Here is a 12,686-nt window from a genome sequence, read left to right on the forward strand (position 1 = left end):
ATGGCTTCGCCAATACTTTCTGGATCATCCCCTGTACGGATGAAACGATATATTCTGTCTAGATCTCCTTTCATATCCGGTAGGGTGTCCAAATACCCGGTCACCCGTCTTACACGGATGGAATATATTACTGTACTATCATCACCTGCAACTGGATCATAGCGGCATTCAGTAAGAGCTCGTCGGATGTCTGCAACGGACTTATATTTGGGCGTACGCTGTAACGCACATTCATGTAACTCGGCCAACGTTCTACGTTGGTGTGGTGGCGGGGTACCAGGAGGACCTCCTCCTGCGGCCCCATAACTGGAAACGTCGACTGATACTCTTCGTGCTGGCAGAGTGGGCAATTGTAATGTAGGCTGGACAGGGGGTACCGTAGCAGGTACTGCAAAAGGTGCCCCGGTGTCTGGAGGAGCTGGATTTACATTATTTACAGGAGCTGGCGGAACAGGATTTGCATATTCCGGGACTGTGTCGTCCAAATAGGATGAGATAAAAATATCAGCTGCGGTCGGTTTGTGACGTAGCTTGGTCGGAACTAATGGTGGCGGAAAATTACTGGATGCCTCCGGGGTCGCTTTTGGCAAGCCCTCGGCAAGAAGAGGATACATACCCTTGATGAGGGCATTCCTCTGTCTGTCTGACTGTTCGGTTTTAACTCGTTCACCTATCTCGATTAATTCCTTTTCTTGGGCTTTTTCTGCGGATTCTCTACTTAATTCTGACTTTCTGATTTCTTTTTCGGTTCTTTTATGAGATTCTTTGCGCCATAACTCGATGGCATCTTACTGTGACTGTCTGGCTTTCTTTTTCCATAATGCTTCTTCTACTCTCATGATGCACTCGGCATCCCACGTACCTGATACGGGCCATCTATACTTTTCTTCTAACTCTTTGGTGTATTCCACCCATAAATCTAGATATAATATGGCACTTATGCCATGCTTCTGATACATAAAATGACCTGGACTGTCCCTAGGCGGGACAGGAACTGCTGCTTCTAGCAGACCTTTTCTAGTTTTTAACTGACGTAGTTTAGAAAATAAGGGCATGACTGAACTGTAATCTAGACACAATACAATACACAATGAACACGATAATTACTCCACATTCATACCACGACATTAAAATACATGAAGAACATTTAAAATAACAGTTCGAACAGAATACTACCTGGAATACTGAAAACGGAATACATGAGTTTCTCGAGAACAGAACTGACTAGAACAGAAACTAGATGCACTGCTAAAACAGTACGAAACTTACCGGTCTCATAAAGAGACACGTCAGGACCCGCATCCACCGAAGTGGACACTTCGTTTTGGGTCTGTGTACCACCAAAACCCACGGACCAGAGACAATTAGATTGACCCTGTCTAGATACTACCCCAGCAACGGTACTCACCGGGCAGCAAGAACGGAAGGCCTCGGACTGGACTGGACTGCTTCGACGCCGGACGGCGAACTTCGGACTTCTGTTACGGGTGGGCCTCCGGATACCTCGGACCTTGGACTCTCGGCTTGGGCTCTGGTCGGGACTCGCCGCGTTCCTCCACCGCCTCGTCTGGATGCTGGACCGCCACCTCCGTCTCCTCCGTGGGCCTGAGGGATACTTGAAGCAGAAATATCTGCACGTGCACGGTATGCTTCCGTCACGGCTGCAGAGGGTCAGGGGGCCGGCGTGGCTTCACCGGCGCGTGGGGAAAGGGCAAGTCCCTGTTCGGGCGCCATTATGTGGTAAATAAATAAATAATACCTCTATTTTTGAATGGATAAATGAATAACAGATAGCTCAATAAATAAGAGTCAAGATTCGAGGTAGTAGGAGTTTGCAGGTTTAATACAGCATAAAGGACAGGAACAGGACAACCTGCACGGGAACAGGATGGCAGCGCTGCCAGGGGGCAGGATCAGAATCGGCGTAACATTTAATAACAGTGCACAAGCATATATACTAAAACAGTTGCATTACAATACATATGATAGGCGGAGCAGTGGGTGTGGTCAATAGCAGTCGCGAAAGATAAGGCATAAAAGTAGGTGTAACAGGGCGTATACATAGACATGTGATGTAAACGTAACAGAATATGTCATAAATGGGGCGGAAACATGGAGGGGGCTACCTAAGGAGCCGGGACCTCTAACCTGATGGTGCGCGCAAACTGACAATGACGTGTTACTAGGAGAAGCTGGGGGCTATGAACTCTATGCTAGGAGCAGAGACTGAAGTCTGGAGAGTCAGGGCGACATGTACCTAAACAGTATCTAGTATCTGATGTTTAGAGAACATGTTGATATAAACTAAGAGTCAGGAGGGTAAAGGCTAACAGACTCTAAGACTGGAGCATGCATTATTCTACATGTAGTGCGTTGAAGAATATTAAATGACCATTAAATACAGTATTTCTCTTACATGGAGACGTAAAGGCTAGACAATGACGGAAACTATCGATGCGATTCAGTAGCTTAGGAATGCAGAGAAGGAGGGCTGGACTGATAACTAGAATCATAACATACTCTTGGCAGACTCGTAGGCAGAGCCAGGCTGAACCGGGCACTGTGAGGCAGGAAGTAAGTGAAGGGTCAGGAATACAGGTGGGGGCTGTATCGCTCCTCAGCGAGGGCTCAGGAGACAGAAGCTGAATCTGGTGTCCGGGCCCTTTTGAGGCCTAGAAACGGGGACTTTACAATGAAATAACGTGCACACTGAGAAACGTGGCAACGCAACTTTACATAGGCCTAATACTCGTAGCTTTCACGAGAACTGGAAACTGGCATACTAGGGATGGACACAACTGTAATTGCGTCTTTAATCAAACATGGGAAATACATATGCATATTAATCATGCACACATAACATAAGATGGAGGACACGTAGGGACACAGAACATGGCAAAATTTACTTTTCCACACTGTTCCCATGAGGCACAGGGTCAGACGGATTTGCATATAGCCATGTCTGAACTGGGGTGGCAGAGTGGGCTAAAGAACGGTGATGGATTAAACCCAGATCTTTTGACTGGGTGTGAGAGTTTGATTGATTCAGATGCTCCGTCCATTACCACCCCCTTTTGTACCACATAATTACACACCACATAATCACACTCTACTGAATGCAACATACACTCCACACAATACCACTCAGTGCCACATATGTATATGCTACATAATAACACTTCACTCAATGCAACATACACTCCAAATAATACCACTCAGTGACACTTAATTACACACAACATACTTACACTCCACTCAATGCAACATAAATACACTCCACATAATACCACTCAGTGCCACATTAATATATGCTACATAATTACACTCCACTCAATGCAGCATACATTCCAAATACCACTCAGTGCCACATAATTCCACACCACATAATTACACTCTACTAAATGCAACATACACTCCAAATAATACCACTCAGTGCAACCTAATTACACACCACATAATTACACTCTACTAAATGCAACATACACCCCACACAATACCACTCAGTGCCACATAACAATTTGCTACATAATTACACTGTACTCAATGCAACACACACTCCAAATAATACCACTCGGTGCCACATAATTATACTCTACTGAATGCAACATACACTCCACACAATACCACTCAGTGCCACATAATTATATGCTACATAATTACACTGCACTTAATGAAACATACACTCCAAATATTACCGCTCAATGCCACATAATTACACGCCACATATTTACTCTACTGAATACAACATACACTCCCCATAATACCACTCACTGCCACATAATTACACACCACATAATACCACTCAGTGCCATATAATTACACACCACATACTTACACTCCACTCAATGCAAAATACATACACTCCACATAATACCACACAGTGCCACATAATTATTTGATACATTATTACACTGCACTCAATGCAACATACACTCCAAATACCACTCAGTGCCACATAATTACACGCCACCTCAGTCAGTGAGTCAAATATCTTTTATTCGGTTTCCAAAATATTTTAGGAACCATAAAATTTACATTGCAATGAACAGTATATAAAAGTGGGACGGCAAAACGAGTTATACCAAAAGACAGAATTTACATAAACAAGATACATTTTTAAGTTAAAAATAGACAGAGTTATTAGACAGAATGTTAATAAAGTGCATGTGCATTTAAAAGTCAAGTTAATCATAATCACACTGATATTTTGTACAAGTTTTAAGAAAACCAGCTACACATTTAACAATAGATTCAAAATCTAAAAGTTGCAAAGCGTAAAGAGCGGGGTGGCAAGTTATTAGACAGAATGTTAATAAAGTGCAAGTGCATTTAAAAGTCAAGTTAATCATAGTTACACTGATATATTATACAAGATTTAAGAAAACCAGCTACACGTTTAGCAACAAATTCAGAATCTAAAAGTTGCAAAGCATGAAAAGCAGGACGACAAGATCTCAAACCCATTGATAACAATAGGGGAATAATCCAACGCTTTCGAGGTAAACCATAAAATCTGCAAAAAAGGGTAACATGGATTGTGGATTGTTCCGAAGTATCGTCACACGGGCACTTGGTGATGGATTTTGACCAGTCTTGTTTTTTCGGAAAAGAAACAATACGAAAAAATTTATTAAAGCGAAACCGGGTCGGGAGATATTTTTCGTGAGCGATCAAATAATATTTCAGGTAGAGTTGGACGCCTAAGGAAGATTGAACACTTAAGATCTGGATATTAGAGATCTTAGTGATTTCCTGAGATATGCGAAGTTCCCTCAGATGTGATATGCATAGGATTTTTAGATTGTTCCTTGACAAACTTAATAGGGATGACAGCTCTAAAAAATACACCACCTAATTACACTTTACTGAATGCAACATACACTTCACACAATACCACTCAGTGTCACATAAGTATTTGCTACATAATTACACTGCACTCAATGCAACATACACTCCAAATAATACCACTCGGTGCCACATAATTACACGCCACATAATTACACTCTACTGAATAAAACATACACTCCCCATAATACCACTCAGTGCCACATAATTACAAGCCACATAATTACACTCTACTCAATGCAACATTAATACACTCCACATAATACCACACAGTGCCACATACTTATATGCTACAAAATTAAATTGCACTCAATGCAACATATGCTTCAAATAATACCACTCAGTGCCACATAATTACACACCACATAATTACACTAGTGAATGCAACATGCACTCCAAACAATACCACTCAGTTCCACATAATTATATGCTACATAATTACACTGCACTCAATGCAACATACACTCCAATTAATGCCACAAAATTACACTCCACTGAATACAACATACACTCCCCATAATACCACTCAGTGCCACATAATTACACGCCCATAATTACACTACTCAATGCAACATAAATACACTCCACATACCACTCAGTACCACATAATTACAAGCCACATAATTGCACTCTACTCAATGCAACATAAATACACTCCACATATTACCACTCCGTGCCACATAATTACACGCCACATATTAACACTCTACTCAATGCAACATAAATACACTCCATATAATACCACTCAGTGCCACATACTTACACGACATAATAACACTCTACTCAATGCAACATAAATACACTCCATATAATACCACTCAATGCCAGATAATTACACGCCATATAATTGCACTGTACTCAATGCATCATAAATACACTCCACATAAATGCACTCTATACCACATACCTCCAATCAACATAAATGCACTCCACACCATGACACAATTTTCCTAAGCATAATTTCACTCAACACCACAGTTCCATGCCACACATTTCAACTCCACATTTCCAAAACACACTGCTTAATTACACACCAAACAACATGTTTCAACTCCACAATCCACAACGTACCTCCAATCCACACCATATATTGTCACCACCTGAGCACTAATCATCATTCACCACCACCATTTTGTATCAGCGCATCACCTAATCATTCCGTCAGTCTGACCTTGGAATCTGGCATCTGTTGATTGTCCCCTAGTGTCCGTCTGCTGCTCGTGCTCTAATTAAATTACTGTTTTCCAACCTACACTCCCCTGTTATTTATGTCCCACTTTCCCATAACAAAAAACATTATAACAAACAAGCATGAGAACAGGCAGGAAAAAGTTGCCAGCAGTGCAAGTACAAAAAAAGTAGAAGACATTTTTTATGTTAAAATCTTTTTTTATCAGGTTTTTCAGTTGTATATAATGTTGTCTTTGTTTGTATAAACGTAACAAAAATGCTTAACACTTTTTATTATAACTTTTCAACAAAATTCACAGCAGCCACAACGCTCTACAACATAGCCAAAAGTTCTGGCTAAACACATAAGGTCCCAAAGACGAGACCCATTGGCTATGACAATGCTTGTTTTAGTGGGTTATGAAACATAGCTGGAATAGCTAATTGGCGGGCTGTAGTAGCGTTGTTTAAACTAGCTGGTGGGTAGAGCGTTGTGGGGATTTAGTATTGGCTGCATGGGTGGTTGTATCTGTCACTAATATGTCCTCGCACTCGCTAATGCGGGTGTCTATCCTATCCAGTACACAATTACTCCCTGCATGTTTCTGTATCTTCCTAGCCTTTTTCCCTTTACTATCCCTCCCGCCCCTGCCCTCCATAGTTTTCCCTTTCCCCATGCTACCTGTATAGTGCAAGTTAAGTCTAAAGCAACCTGTCTACACAATCAGCAATGAACAGGCCTCTTGGCCCCGTGGACAATGAGAACCCTCAGGCCACCCTTATACCGGCCCCACAAACCCCTCAGGAGAGAGAGAGCGTAATTATTTAGAATCAAAGAGAGTAGTTTGGGCAATGCTGGGAGATAACCGCGTTAACAGTACCTTGACTAGTCCACGACAGTTCTTGAATGTCCAGCGAATCTGAGAAGGCAAGATGCCTAATGCCAGTGGAAAGGGGGGTAGCCCTGCCCTGCCTCTTCCTGGCAATGAGGGCAAGGACGGGACAGCCCTTGGCCCGGGCTTCGCCCGCGCGGGTCCCGCACTGCGGGGGGAGAGGCAGCGGTATGAGCGCGGTGACATCAAGGGATGCTGGGGCAGGCAGTCCTCACACTGAGGTTGAGCGCCTGGATAGGCTGATGGCACTAGCGGCGTTTCGGACGTGGACCCTGGGACTCCTTTGCTACCAGGGTGTTGCACAGAGCTTGTGGTGTCCCTTGCTGGTGATAAGATAGCTTGCTCCCCTAGTGCCTGGCCTGTGCTATTGCATTGTTTGCATCAGATTCACCTAGTGCCTGGCTTGTGTTATTACATTGTTTGCCTCGGATGCTCCTAATGCCTGGCCTGTGATATTGCATTGTTTGCGTTCCGTTTTCCTAGTGCCTGGCCTGTGTTATTGCATTGTTTGCCTCGGATTCACCTAGTGCCTGGCTTGTGTTATTGCATTGTTTGCATCAGAATCTCCTAGTGCCCAGCCTGTGTTATTATATTGTTTGCATCAGATTCTCCTTGTGCCTGGCCTGTGTTATTGCATTGTTTGCGTCGGATTCTCCTAATGCCTGGCCTGTGATATTGCATTGTTTGAGTCCCGTTTTCCTAGTACCTGGCCTGTGTTATTGCACTGATTGTGTCATATTCTTGCAATGCCTGGCCTGTGTTATTGCATTGTTTGCATCACGTTTTTCTAGTACCTGGTCTGTGTTATTGCACTGTATGTGCGGCTTTTGGTATGTTATTATTCCAATAGTTGCAGCTTTTCTAACAAACATGGTACCTTTTATCCCAATCAAGTGCATCTGACTGCAAGGACACTTCCTGCAGTAACAATCTACTTCCTATTTATGTGGCAACAGACAGCACAACATGTCTGCCAGAGATGTTGTAAGGTCAGGAACAGTACATAGGTATGTAGGTATGATGGAAAACAAACTATTGGGTAACATTTTAAACGAAGAAGCTGCTGTGATAGACGGCAAAAAATTCATGTCAAAACATCATTATTAGGACAATAGTACATGGAACAATAATGGTAGATATATTTACACTTCTGTGCAGTGCGTGTCACTTAATGTTCTTTTCTTCCACTCTCATGAGATGGTTTTGCAAGGCAAATCTGAGCTCACTGAGTGTGGAGCTTCCACGGATCTCAGAGACGGGCCGTTCCAAAGACGGTAACAGAGAAAGTTGAAAGATCTGAGTCTTCATCCTGGTAGATGGACTGGTGATCCATGAGGGTGTGTAGTTAGTCTGTGTGTTGCCACGGCTGTCCAGGGAGTGTAAGAAAATGTCAGCAATTTGTGGAGGGCCCTCTTTTGCGTGAGAACCACCCAGCTACGTGCAATACAGACTTGAGGGTTTGTGTCTGCGCAGGATGAGTTACATTCTGATAGTAAAATGGATGACCATGTCCAAAGGGGATAGATGTTACCAAGAATTAACATCTTCAGTTACGACATATAGAGAAAGTCAATGTACCTCGGGGTGCTTCAAAAGCTTTCTGCACTCTGCTGGTGCAGGCAGGATGTTTATTCTCTAGTTGGCATTTGCCAGGGGATGTTCAGATACAGTGGTTGAATTAAACCTTGGAGCAGCACTTGTAGCGTGGACTCTTGGAGTCTTGTAGTATGTGTTAGATGTGGAAGAACTGTCTTAATGTTCTATGGAGCTCAGAAAATCTAGACTCTCCTTCATCTCAGAGCTCAAGCTATGTGGCTTGACCAGTTGAACTCCAATAAAGAAGATGACCTAGACCAGTTTTACCTCTACTGACCTTTGAACTAATCATTGAGGAAAGAAGCCCTTGCCTGGAAGGAAGATCCGCACAAGGCACAGCTGACAGAAGCCCCGCCTGGAAGGAAGATCTGCACAAGGCGCAGCTGACAAAAGTCCTGCCTACAAAGGAAGATCTGCACAAGGCACCGCTGGCAGAAGTTCTGCCTGGCTGTGACCTCAAATCAATGAGAGACCCACACACCACAAGATCCTTCAAGTCCAGCTAGCCACACTGCACACAGTGTACACCAAATGCCTGATTTAGATTTCAGCGGATGGTTTATTCCATCACAAAGGTGACAGGTATCCTGCCCGCCCCATTAAAAATGCATTACATCCTGTGGCAATAATAATAAGGCAGACAGGATATGTGTCACGTTTTGATTAGGCCTTTGTGTAGTTCGCAGAGTTTTACTCCGCGGAACTCCAGAAAGCACCAGGAAAACTCTGCCGTACTCATGGACTTCCGCTAGTGGCAGAGTTTGTTAAGCTGCGCTGCTCTCACTGATTTTTAGTGCCAGGAGTTTGTCCCGTACTGTAAAATCAGCACGAACAGCACTTCCCTTCGTGCCAGAGGGCGCTGCTGCCTCTGCCTCTCTAATTGATATTCTAATCGAGTGGCAGCGTCATCAACGAGAATGATAGAGTTCTACCCTCGAGTGGTCGCAACCTGCCGTGACCTCCCGCATTGAGAACTATTACCAGCAGGAGGTCTAGCACGTTATATTTTCTCACAAGCGCTCGCCACCTTACCGTTGGCGAACCACTTGAGAAAAAAACTCTGTTCTGCATCACGAGCTACGCCGGCAGAGTGGATTTTTTCACCAACTCCTAGTTTTGAGGCAATAATCTGTTGGAAAAACTCTAAACTAGGCCCTATGTCGGCAATAAGTGTTGTAGAAGAAGTCAGATCCATGGCCTTGTGACTATCAGGCCGTTATCTGACTTCTTATCAATCAATCAATCAATCATGACATTTGTATAGCGCGCTACTCACCCGGAAGGGTCTCAGGGTGCTGGGGGAGGGTACTTTACTGCACGAACAGCCAGGTCTTGAGTTGCTTCCTGAAGGAAAGATGGTCCTGGGTCAGCCGAAGGTGGATGGGGAGGGAGTTCCAAGTCTTGGCAGCCAGGTAGGAGAAGGATCTTCCTCCGGCGGTGGCTCTGTGGATGCGTGGTACGGCAGCTAGGGCGAGGCTGGTCGATCGTAGCTGGCGGGTGGGCGTGTAGAAGGTCAGGCGGTCGTTGAGGTACTTGGGGCCCAGGTCGTGGAGAGCCTTGTGTGCGTGAGTGAGGAGCCTGAACGTGATCCTCTTGCTGATGGGGAGCCAGTGCAGGTCTCTCAGGTGGCCGGAGATGTGGCTGTGTCGAGGGATGTCCAGGACGAGTCATGCGGAGGCGTTCTGGATGCGTTGGAGTCTTTTCTGCAGTTTGGCTGTGGTTCCGGCGTAGAGGGTGTTCCCGTAGTCCAGTCGGCTGGTGACGAGTGCCTGGGTGACGGTCTTCCTGGTCTCGGTGGGTTATGAGCCCCACAGAGTACGCAGTCAGAGGGCAGTAGGGGGGTCACAGGACAAGAAATTAGTAAACTTGAATATGAGAAATATGGAAAGGTAGAAATGTCGAATCACCTGTGGATAACTGACAACTCCTCCCGCTCTGCCAAATGCCGATCCAGTCACAAAGTGGCATCCTGAACCCCAAACGGACAATATCATGCCAGATGCCATGTAATGGTGGAAAAGGGGGAAAAAAGAGTAATATGCACACATCTGATGTGGGGATATGTCAGGTAAATTAGTGGTTGTGATGGATTCTCTATAAGTACTAAATGACTGATAACGTTGAATATTGAATTATATGAATCAATGTTTGTTTGCCTTATCTGCGCTTACAATGTAAAGTATGGGCCTTACAGTAAACCCCTCGCTCTGTTTTACACAAAACCCCCCGAAGGAGCTGCATCTTACAGAACTTTAGAAAAAACTAATGACTAGCTTTTTAAAGTTGTCTTTCAGGGCCAGAACCGGGTGCTGTAAGCTGCACTAGTTTCAGGGAGATGGACAGATGTTATGGCAATAGGAAACCCCGACAAACCACAATAACGTTCCACTCTTCCAGGTTAGACGAAACCAAAAATGCTTGAACCAAGGAGCTGTTGAAAGTGGCAAAGGTGACCTATGAACAGCAAGGTAAAGACAGGAGTTGGTATTTGAGATGATCTTAAGTGAATAGGAAAGAAATGAGAAGTGTGTGAATGGAGTTACTTTCGTTGTATACTTCGTAAAGAGTTACTGGAAATTTTGCCGCCCCTCCTGAGCCATCTCTTTTTCTAAACTCTATTGTTGTTTGAATGAAATCTTGACCGTATGCATCTATCTTAAGCAAAACCTTAAGCACTTGGGACCTTCGAGCACCCTTACTTTGCTAAGTTACTCTGTGAACACTGTTAAATCACCTCGTTTTCAGACATTAATAAGATGTCACCTGATCACCAGAACTTTTAGTTAAATATTTGTGTATGATGAAATATTCCCTACTAAGTTTCAAAGGCAGTAAAGAAGAAGGGGGCGATTTACTAAGATTTTGCGTCGTGTTTGCGTCACAAAAGTGGCACAAAACAGTGCAAAATCTTTTTTTCCTAATTTTCTTTCCAGCAAATAACGTTAAAGTAATGTGAAGCATCACATTGCACTGCTTCGCGTTACTTTGCACCATGGGTCCTGCCAATTGTGGGGCATGGGCGTTCCCGTGCAACCACCTATTGTTTCTCACGCTAAACCCAATTTACCAAATACAGTAGATTGGGTTTAGCATGAAAAAACTGCACCCTTTTAAACTAGGCGCTTGGAAGGAGAAATGCTTTAATTTCTCCTTCCTTTTCTGACTTTGCATGCGTGGTGCACTGTGCAACATGCATACAAAGTGGGAAAAGGTTTCCCTCATGTCTAGGCATAGTATTTTGTACAGGAAGGGTGTCCTTTCTGTACAAAACCTATGCTGGACTCACACACAAACACCCTAGCGCTCTGGTGCTAAGGTGTGTGCATGGCGCAGGGCTACTGTAATCAATGCCAGCGCAAGGGAAAGGGAAGGAGAGAGCCATATCTTTGAAAATATGGTGCTCTCCTGCTCCCTCCCAGTCACGCAGCGCAGCCTCCCAGGGGGAGGGCTGCGCTGCATTGCGTGGAGATTTGGTAAATCTCCCCTGAAATGTCTTTTACAACCAGTTAAATATTGTGAATTCTCATTCCATTTTGTTTCAATTTAGTTTGCGTGGAGATTTGGTAAATCTCCCCTGAAATGTCTTTTACAACCAGTTAAATATTGTGAATTCTCATTCCATTTTGTTTCAATTTAGTAATTTTAAATATCTTTACATCCAACAGAAAACAAGCCTTGAATGTATGAATTGACCATCAATAATTAAGCGAATGTTGTAAATCTTCAATAATAGCAGAAATATTGAGCTACAGTATTCAGGAAAACATCAGCACAGTCGGCGACAGATGAACCTGCAGACAAACTGACAGATCCCGGATGAAGCATCAAGGGCATTTCAGTGATTGCAAGAGGCTGAGCTGTGCACCTCCATGCCACGAGACGAAGAAATGACCTCTACAAAATTAAGGCAACAACAATAACCAACCACCTCCTGTATAAACAAGTGTAAAATACTAACTTTGATCATCGGATCGGTATGATGTGATTATCGCAGTGCTCTATTTTCTAATGTGATGACAAGCCATCATTCCGTGCTCTAGGAGAATTGTAAACTCTTTCTGACTAAACCGCAGTAACAAGCGAAAAGCACAACAGAGCGGAGCCAGATACTTGATGGGTAAAGGAAAGAGGAGTTTGTTTATCTACAATACAACAGACTGTCCAAATTTGCACCGGCCAGAA

Source organism: Lissotriton helveticus, chromosome 1_2 (assembly GCF_964261635.1).
Source record: "Lissotriton helveticus chromosome 1_2, aLisHel1.1, whole genome shotgun sequence".
Taxonomy (NCBI): Eukaryota; Metazoa; Chordata; class Amphibia; order Caudata; family Salamandridae; genus Lissotriton; species Lissotriton helveticus.